The following is a 9824-nucleotide window of genomic DNA, read 5'->3' as shown; positions in this document are numbered from 1 at the left end:
TCTTGTGATAGACCTAAAATGCCTCGAGGTCTATCTCTATAGATTTTAATGCCAATGACATAAGATGCTTCACCCATATCCTTCATTTCAAAATTTTTAGAAAGGAATTGTTTCACCTCATGCAGCAAACCCTTATCGTTGGTTGCAAGCAAAATATCATCTACGTATAAAATAAGGAAACATATTTTACTCCTACTAACCTTCTGGTATATACATTGATCCATGAGATTTTCAACAAATCCAAATGAAAAAATTACTTCATAGAATTTAAAATACCATTGGCGAGAGGCTTGTTTTAAACTGTATATAGACTTCTTAAGCTTGTAAACCAAGTGCTCACCAACACTAGAGGAGAAACCTTCATTGAGAAATATTTAGTTTCATATAAACCTCTTCCTCTAGATCTCCATTAAGAAATATCATTTTCACATCCATTTGTTGCAACTCAAGGTCAAAATGAGCAACTAATGCCAAAATAATACGTAGAGAATCTTTCTTAGATACAAGAGAACACGTCTCTGTATAATCAATTCCCTCTTTTTGAGTAAATCCCTTTACAACAAGTTTTGTCTTGTATCTCTCAATGTTGCCTAATGAATCTTTCTTAGTTTTAAAGACCTATTTGCAACCAATAGCCTTTGCTTCATTAGGCAACTCTATAAGATCCCAGACTCCATTACTCATCATGGAATTCATCTCTTCTTTCATATCATCATGCCACAAATTTGATTCTTTGCAACTCATGGCTTGTGAAAATGTTTCAGGATCATTTTTGGCTCTAATATTATAGTCAGATTCTTATAGCTATACAACATAATCACTAGGGATTGTTGATCTTTTATTTCTAGTAGATCTTCTTAATGATGTACCAATGTTTCCCTGAGGAACTTGTGGTTCATCTGGTTGTTCAGGAGCTTGTTGTAATTCCTGAACTGCTTGATCTATTAGAATATTATCAATAACTTATGGAATTTCAATAATTAATTGTTCAGCACTAGTTTGTACTTGAGGAGTGCTATAAACTATAATTAATCTATCATTTAATGTGGAAGGTTGAGATTTTGTATGATCATGTGCGGAAACTATGTTCTTGAAATGATCGCTCCCACTAATCACATCATCCTCAAGAAATTTAGCGTTTCTTGATTCCACAATCCTAGTTGTGTGAGATGGACAATAGGACCTATAACCTTTAGAATTTTCGGCATATGCAATGAAATATCCACTAATAATCCTCGGGTCCAGTTTCTTCTCTTGTGGATTATATATCTTAACTTCAGACGGATATCCCCAAACGCGCATATGTCGCAAACTCGGTTTCCAACCTTTCCATAATTCAAATGGTGTCTTTTGGGCAACCTTGGTTGGAACTCGGTTTAATATATATATAGCCGTCTTTAGTGCTTCAGTCCACAAGAACTTAGGAAGATTGGAGTTACTAAGCATACTCCGCACCATGTCTAATAATGTTCGGTTTCTTCTTTCTGCAACACCATTCTGGTTTGGAGAACCAGGCATAGTGTATTGGGCAACTATCCCATGTTCTTGAAGAAACTTAGCAAAAGGACTAGGTGCTTGTCCATTTTCAGTATATCTACCATAATATTCTCCACCCCTATCTGATCTCACAATTTTAATTTGCTTACCACATTGGTTCTCAACTTCAACCTTAAAGACTTTGAAAGCATTCAATGCTTTATTTTTGTTATAAAGCAAATATATATACATATATCGTGAGTAATCATCTATAAAGGAGATGAAGTATTTCTGACCATGTATGTCCATGTCTGGACAACATATATCAGTATGAATTATCTCTAATAAGTCTGAACTTCTATTAGCACCCTTTTCAGACTTATTGGTATGCTTTTCCTTAATACAGTCCACACAAGTCTTAAAATTAGTAAAATCAAGAGTACTAAGTACCCCATCTTTAACTAATCTTTTAATTCTCTTTATGGAGATATGTCCTAATCTCTGATGCCATAATATAGAGGAGTCCTCATTAATATTACACCTTTTAATGCCAGCGTGAACATGCATTGAACTTTGAGTATTATCATTTTGTAATAAAATATGGTAAAGACCATTAAACAATACTATTCCCAACACAATCAGAATTATATAATAAACGAAATTATGTATCTTTAAAATTAAAGGAATGCCCAAATGGTACGAGTCTGAAAACAGAAATTAAGTTTCGTGAGAAACTTGGTACATAAAAGGTCCTTTCTAATTTTAAAACAAAACCACTACTTAAAGTTACAATGCATGTTCCAATTGCCTCCACATGTGAGCCCATTTTATTTCCTTATAAGATGCTTTGCTCACTTCCCACTGGCTTCCTTAGGTTTTGCATACCCTGCAAAGAGTTTGCAATATAGATTATTGATCCAGAGTCAATCCACCAGGTGTTAGTATTAACATTGACCATATTAGATTCATAACACACAAACGAGGTTAACTTACCTTTCTTTTCAAGCCATTATTAGAATTTTGTACATTCCTTCTTCATGTATCCCTTTCTTTTACAAAAGAAACATCTTGCTTCTTTCCTGATATCAGCTTGGGATGGTATTTTACCTTTTCCCTACTGATAAGCTTTCTGATTGGCTTGATGTTTGTCAGTTTTGTTCTTCCCGTGAGTGGTTACTACTAATGCACTCTCACCCAATTCCATCACTAGCCTCTCTTCTTCTTGAACACACATGATCATTAATTCATTGATTGACCATTTGTCCTTATATGTATTGTATGAAATTTTAAAAGGGCCATATTGAGGTGGAAGGGTGTTCAAAATATAGTGCACTAGGAAGGATTCTGACATATTAACCTCGAGTTTCTTAAGTTGAGCTGCAATATCTCACATTTGCATTATGTGCTCATGCACACCCTTTATGTTGGTAAGTCTAAGGGATGAAATTTTTATTATAAGGGTACTTTCTAGTGCCTTATCCGAAGTGACGAATTGTTCGTCGATAGCTTTTAGCAAGTCTGGGACATTTTCATGCTGGTCAACAGAACCACGTATGCTAGCAGTCATCTTAGTTTTGATAAACATCACGCTGAGCCGATTGGATCGCTCCCATCACTCATATAATGTGATCTCAGTTGGAATGCTAGTATTAGTGACTATTGGTGGTTCGTCTTTCCTAATAGCATAATCAATATTCATCCATCCTAAATGGAGGAGAACTCTCTCCTTCTATATCTTATAGTTATCTCCATTAAGTTCGGGAATATCACATCGAATATCAGATAAATTAACAGTTTGAGAAACTGTATAAAATCAAACATGCTTATGTCAAAATTTAAAATTTAATAGTTACATGTTTTACCAATATGAAAAATACCAAAAAATATGAATCTCATGACATAAAAATTGCTTGTGGGCTAAATTCTTAATTCAAATATATTCAAATGGTCTTTATGATAAAACTATCAAATTATATTCTAATTCAAAATCCCTATGGGTAAATTATGAAAATAATATGATATTTTATCCTGATATATTAAATATAATAAAATATCTTGTGGGATAACAATTATTATATGAAATATAATAAGTCATAATATGATGTCTAATTACTTATGTGATCCTTATTTTAACTTTATATATAATTTTAATTAATTAAGGATGCTATGGCTAATTCTTAATTAATTAAGATTATATAGATCACTAGACATTTTGAACATAAAAAATTGACTCATAAGCATAATTTTATATAACTAAATATGCATACATAATATGAGCATTTTACCGAGTAGAATGTTGAAAATGATATTTATTCATGATTTCCAACAAAATATATCAAGAAGTTTCTAAGAAGAAACCAAAATCAAATTATTTTAATGACATAAAAATAAAAACTATTTCATATCAAGAGGTCAATAGGCTTTGTTACTAAATGTAAGAAATTATTGAAGCCAACTTGTATTTCTAAATCATTATAATGGAAACACAATAAAACTGACGCGGAAACAAAATAGCGTACCTCCAGCCATTGTTATCAAGAATATCTGCAAAGGTTTCTTCTTGAACTTTGGCACTTCTCGGCTCAGAATTCTCGTTTTAGATGGTGTATGAAAGTCTTTTTGCTTCAAAGATATGATTGAGCCCGAGGACCAAAATCCTCATATATATATATATATGTTCTCCCATCAAGAACATTTATCATCACCAACTCATAACGTTCAAGAATTAATTCAAATTTGTAACGTTTGGACCATAATGAAGAACTTTAATGATATTAAATATTTAATTTAATAATAACGATTTCATGTATAATGAATAAAAAACTAAAATCATTTAAACCAAACTAAATGAAGAAATTCATAATAATGAATTATGAATCTTAATAAGAACGATTACATTATTATTAAATACAATATTTAATAATAACGGTTACAATCTTTTCTACAAACTCACATTTTATCATTTCAATTTTATCGATAATATTTGAGAGATATATATTTTAATAATTTTTAGTCCATCTCGAAGTAAAATAATGACAATGCATAATGCATTACAGTTTATTGTTTATGAAATTAAGACAATGAGCCTATAGGTGTATAAGGACTACAAGATTATGTAGAACAGGAATGATAAAAGGTTTTATATCGAATGATTTGATGTCATCTCCAACTATAACCTCTTTGACATCAATGGCTAAAGAACAAAATTAATTCAGTTAGTAAAATATTTTTAAACAAGATCTAAATTTTAACAAGCATATGAAGCAATAAAAACTATTGTCGAATATAGTAAAATTAGTAAAAGAAACAAGCTTTTAGATTTGCATGAAAAGAATTGAAGATAACTCTTTACGTAACATATTTCCTATATGATCCACATTTAGTAGAACTTGGTGTTATGTATCATTAGTTTTAATATCAAAACTACAATAATGCTAGATCATACGCTATTTCAAATACTATAAATAAATAAATTATTATTATTATTGACCTAAGATTTTTGCCAACTCTTCTAATGCTGAAGATGATGTTGGAGCAAGCTCATCATATGCTACCGGGAAAAATTACATTGTTGTTAAGAGGAGGAAGACCATCAGGCTAATGAGAAGTTGTCTTAGAAACACGATGGGCCAACACTTGATTATTTATAAAAAAAATTATAATATTGAATTAATATATTTTGATGGATGAATTGTTCATCACAAGAGTAAGTTGCTTTAAAGATTAGGATCAATTAAACATTATACATAAGGTTTTAGTTTTTTGAAACAGACCATGGTCATCTAGAAACTGAAATTATCATTGTATATTGTAACTTTCTTTGTATGCAATAACATATCTCATAGTAGAAGGGAAATGTATATAAATTAAATAAAGAATTATGACCTTATACACTATGCTTGTTATATTTATTAATTAAATTTTTTATAGAAATAATGTCATATTTTAATATAATGCTTATACTTTATGTAATAATCTAAGATTGTTGTATGGTAAGTTGAAAAAAATCTATTCCATATCCTTCAAATGCATAAATATAATTGAGAGGGGAATAAGCATCTCTTTTGTAAATTGGCTAGTAATCCTTTAGTCATCCAATACTTTATGCTCTTTTTATGATCAATTACACGAGGCATGGTTCTAAACTTCACACATAGAAATCTTATTTGAAAATAGAACTAACTTAATTTTTTTGACGATCAACTTTCTTGTAATTTCTGAAAATCTAAACATGGTGCAAAAATTCTTACTCTTAGAGATTATGATATGAATAATATCTAGTTCACCTTCTTCATGAACCTAGTTGATGATCTTTTTTGTACAAGTTAAAAATATCAAAATGTGGATGAACTTATTGTCAATTTGACTTATTGGAGATGTTTGTTCATTATTTTATATCAAAAGCACAAAACATTTCAATAAACATCAAGTATATCATGATAATTTGAGTCATAATATGATGTTATCATGATTTTAAACAAGCATGGTAAAGTTAGAAATATTTATAAAAAAATATCTTTCATTTTGTGTTAATTTGTTTCCCTCATGCTAAATAACAAAATTGAATTTTAATAATCAATTGTATAAAGGTGTGAAATAAAAAGTCAAACATAATCAAAATCTAAGAAGATAAATTTGATATTTTATTAAAATATCTTAAATATTTATTTTGCTAATATTGACATTACAATCACTTAAATTTTAAGATGAGCAAATTCTAATGCTCTAAGATTATTTTATTATGGGTAACTTATAATGTATTGAGAGTTTCTTTTAATAGAAATGTTTCGACTTGGAATGGGTGTGTTTTGAGGTATAGGTGGCTATGTTTTTTTGAAGAAAAACTGCAGCAACGTGGTGATCCTTGCAGCAGCAAAAAGGAGGAGAAAAAGACAGAAATCCAATGAGAAAGAAAGGGAAGAAAATAATGACAATGCGGAGAGACTGTTCTTAATCATCTAGTAGTGTTCTCATCTCAGGTTAGATCAAATCTATAGTAGATTCTTACTGTAATTACTTGGGGAGACTTAGGGAGGATTTAGATATTATGCATAGTGACGTGATCCTTGTATCTCAGTTATTCTCTTGTGATTGTTGCTAGAGTTTTGGGCAAGAGATTGAGATTTGTATATTTATTATTATTATAGTGGATTATCTCTACTTTGCCTCGTGGTTTTTACCCTTCACATTGAAGGGATTTTTCCACGTATATCTTGGTGTTCTATTTGATTTTGATTTCATTTAATTCCACTGCGTATTATGGTCTTCTAGTACTTATTCATATACAAAGGTTATTCCACATTATATCCCATCAAATAGTATTAGAGCAGGATTTTGGTGATTTAATTTTGTATTTGAACATGGAGGCCAATAATGTTTCTCGTATGATTAGTTTGAATGGAAACAATTGGATGATATAGAAACCAAGTATGGAAGATCTCTTGTATTTCAAAGATTTGTATGAACCTTTGTAGGGGGATAGTGCAAAACTCATAACTATAACAGATGATGAATGAAGGAGGTTAGATCGAAAAATAATTGGGTTTATTCGACGATTGCTTGATGATAGTGTCTTTCACCATGTTTCTACTAAAGTTTCTGCATATTCTCTTTGGCAAAAGTTGGAAAGTCTCTATGAAATAAAAACAGTTGGCAACAAAGCTTTTTTTATCAGAAAACTTGTGAACCTAAAATATAGAGAGGGTGCTTCTATTGCTGAGCATTTGAATGAAATACAGAGTATTACTAACCAGTTATCCTCTATGAAAATGTCTCTTGATGATGAGTTGCATGCATTATTACTTCTTAGTTCATTACTAGAAAGTTGGGAGACACTAGTGGTTTCCCTCAATAATTCTACGCCAGATAGTGTTGTTGAGTTAAGTAACAAATAGTTTGTTAAATGAGGAGTTGAGAAGAAAGAGTTCAGCAACATCTCAGAATGATTCACAGTTACTTATCTCAGCGAACAGAGGAAGGTTAAAGTCTAGAAGCAGTTCACGCATGAGTAGGAGCAAGTCAAGATCAAGAAAAGATATTGTTTGTTATAACTGTGGTAAGAAAGGACATTACAAGAATCAATGTAAGCAACCTAAGAAGAGCAAGAAAAAGGGAAAAGAAGTGGAGTCTATAGAGTTAAAAGATAATATTACAACTACAGTACAGGGTGGTGACTATTTGATTTCGTCTCCTTCTGATGATATTTTTTCTTATGTGTTAGGATCTTGAGTGGGTGATTGACATAGGTGCTTCTTATCATGCTATACCACAGAGGGAGTTTTTTGCTATCTATAAGTTTGAAAATTTTGATATTGTCAAGATGGGTAACTATGGTACAGCAGACATTGTTGGCAAGGGTGATATACATTTAAAGACCAACCTTGGCCGTAATTTGGTACTTAAGGATGTGAGGCATATGGTTGACTTGAGACTGAATTTAATTTAAGTTGAAAAACTTGATGATGAAGACTGTGATAGCAGATTTTACAAAGGGCAATGGAAGCTCAATAAAGGTTCCCTTGTTATAGCTAATGGAAAGAAATGTCATACTTTGTACAGATTGCAGGCTAAAGCTTGTGGTGAGCAGTTAAATGCTACATAGAAAGACTTCAACATGGAGTTGTGGCATAGGCGATTGGGACACGTGAGTGAGAAGGGACTGCAAGCTCTTTCCAAGAGAGAGGTATTACCAGATCTCAAAGGTATACATTTGAACCCTTGTATTGATTGTTTGGCTAGTAAACAACATAGAGTTTCATTTGCTAGTCCTGCTTTGTCTAGAAAAATGCATACCTTAGACCGTGTTTATACAGATGTATGTGGTCCTTTGAGGACAAAAACTCCCGGTAGATCTATTGATGTTCTTGGTATAAGTTGTGTACTTTATTTTGTCACATTTATAGATGATTTTTCTAGAAAAGTTTGGGCCTATGCTTTCAAGACCAAAGATCAAGTTATTAATGTCTTCAAAAAGTTTCATACTAGGGTTAAAAGGGAGACAGAAAGGCAATTGAAATGCATAATATCATATAATAGTGATGAGTATACAGGATTATTTAATAATTATTATAAGTCACATGGGATCCAACATGAGATGACAGTTCTTGGTACACCTCAGCATAATGCAATTGCAGAGAGGATGAACCGCACTATCATAGAAAAGATCATATGTATGCTTTCATAGGCTAAGCTACCTAAAAGGTTTTGGGATAAGGCTTTGAGGACTGCAGTTGATGTGATCAACTTATCACCATGTACAGCCCTAGATGGTGATGTTGCATAGCATGTATGGTCAGGGAAAGATGTTTCCTACAAGCATTTGAGAGTATTTGGTTGTCGTGCATTTGCACATATTTCAAACAATGAGAGGTCCAAGCTGGAAGGTAAGACTAAAGAATGTATTTTTCTTGGCTACTCATATGATCATTTTGGTTACAAGCTTTGGGATCCAAAAAAGCAAATAGTGTTTAGAAGCAGAGATGTGGTCTTCTTTAAGGATCAAACCTTTGAGGATTTGAAGAAGAAGGCACCAGCCATGACTTCTGCAGAAGGATTAGTATATTGTGACCCAATTGCTCCTCTAGTATAACAGGGTGATGGGGGAGATGTGCAGAAAAAGGAGAAAGAAAGGGAAGAAAACAAGAACAACGCGAAGAGACTATTCTCAATTATCCAACTGTGTTCTCATCTCAAGTTAGATCAAATCTATAGTAGATTCTTACTGTGATTACTTGGGGAGAATTAGGGAGGATTTAGATATTGTGCATAGTGACGTGATCCTTGTATCTCAGTTATTCTCTTGTGATTATTGCTAGGGTTTTGGGCAAGAGATTGAGATTTGTATATTCATTATTAGTATAGTGGATTATCTCTACTTTGCCCCGTGGTTTTTACTCTTTACATTGAAAGGATTTTTCCACATATATCTTAGTATTCTATTTGATTATGATTTCATTTAATTCTACTACGTATTATGGTCTTCTAGTACTTGTTCATATACAAAGCTTATTCCACATTATATCACATCAACTGGTATTAGAGTAGGGTTTTGGTGATTTAATTTTGTATTTGAACATGGAGGCCAATAATGTTTCTCGCATGATTAGTTTGAATGAAAACAATTGGATGATATGGAAACCAAGAATTGGAAGATCTCTTGTATTGCAAAGATTTGTATAAACCTTTACAGGAGGATAGTGCAAAACCCATAACTATAACAGATGATGAGTGAAAGAGGTTAGATCGAAAAATAATTGGGTTTATTCGACAATGGCTTGATGAAAGTGTCTTTCACCATGTTTCTACTAAAATTTCTGTATATTCTCTTTGGAAAAAGTTAGAAAGTCTCT

Source organism: Musa acuminata, chromosome BXJ1-1 (genome assembly GCF_036884655.1).
Source record: "Musa acuminata AAA Group cultivar baxijiao chromosome BXJ1-1, Cavendish_Baxijiao_AAA, whole genome shotgun sequence".
NCBI lineage: Eukaryota > Viridiplantae > Streptophyta > Magnoliopsida > Zingiberales > Musaceae > Musa > Musa acuminata.
The sequence above is the reverse complement of the archived record's forward strand: the minus strand, read 5'-3'. Positions refer to the sequence as shown.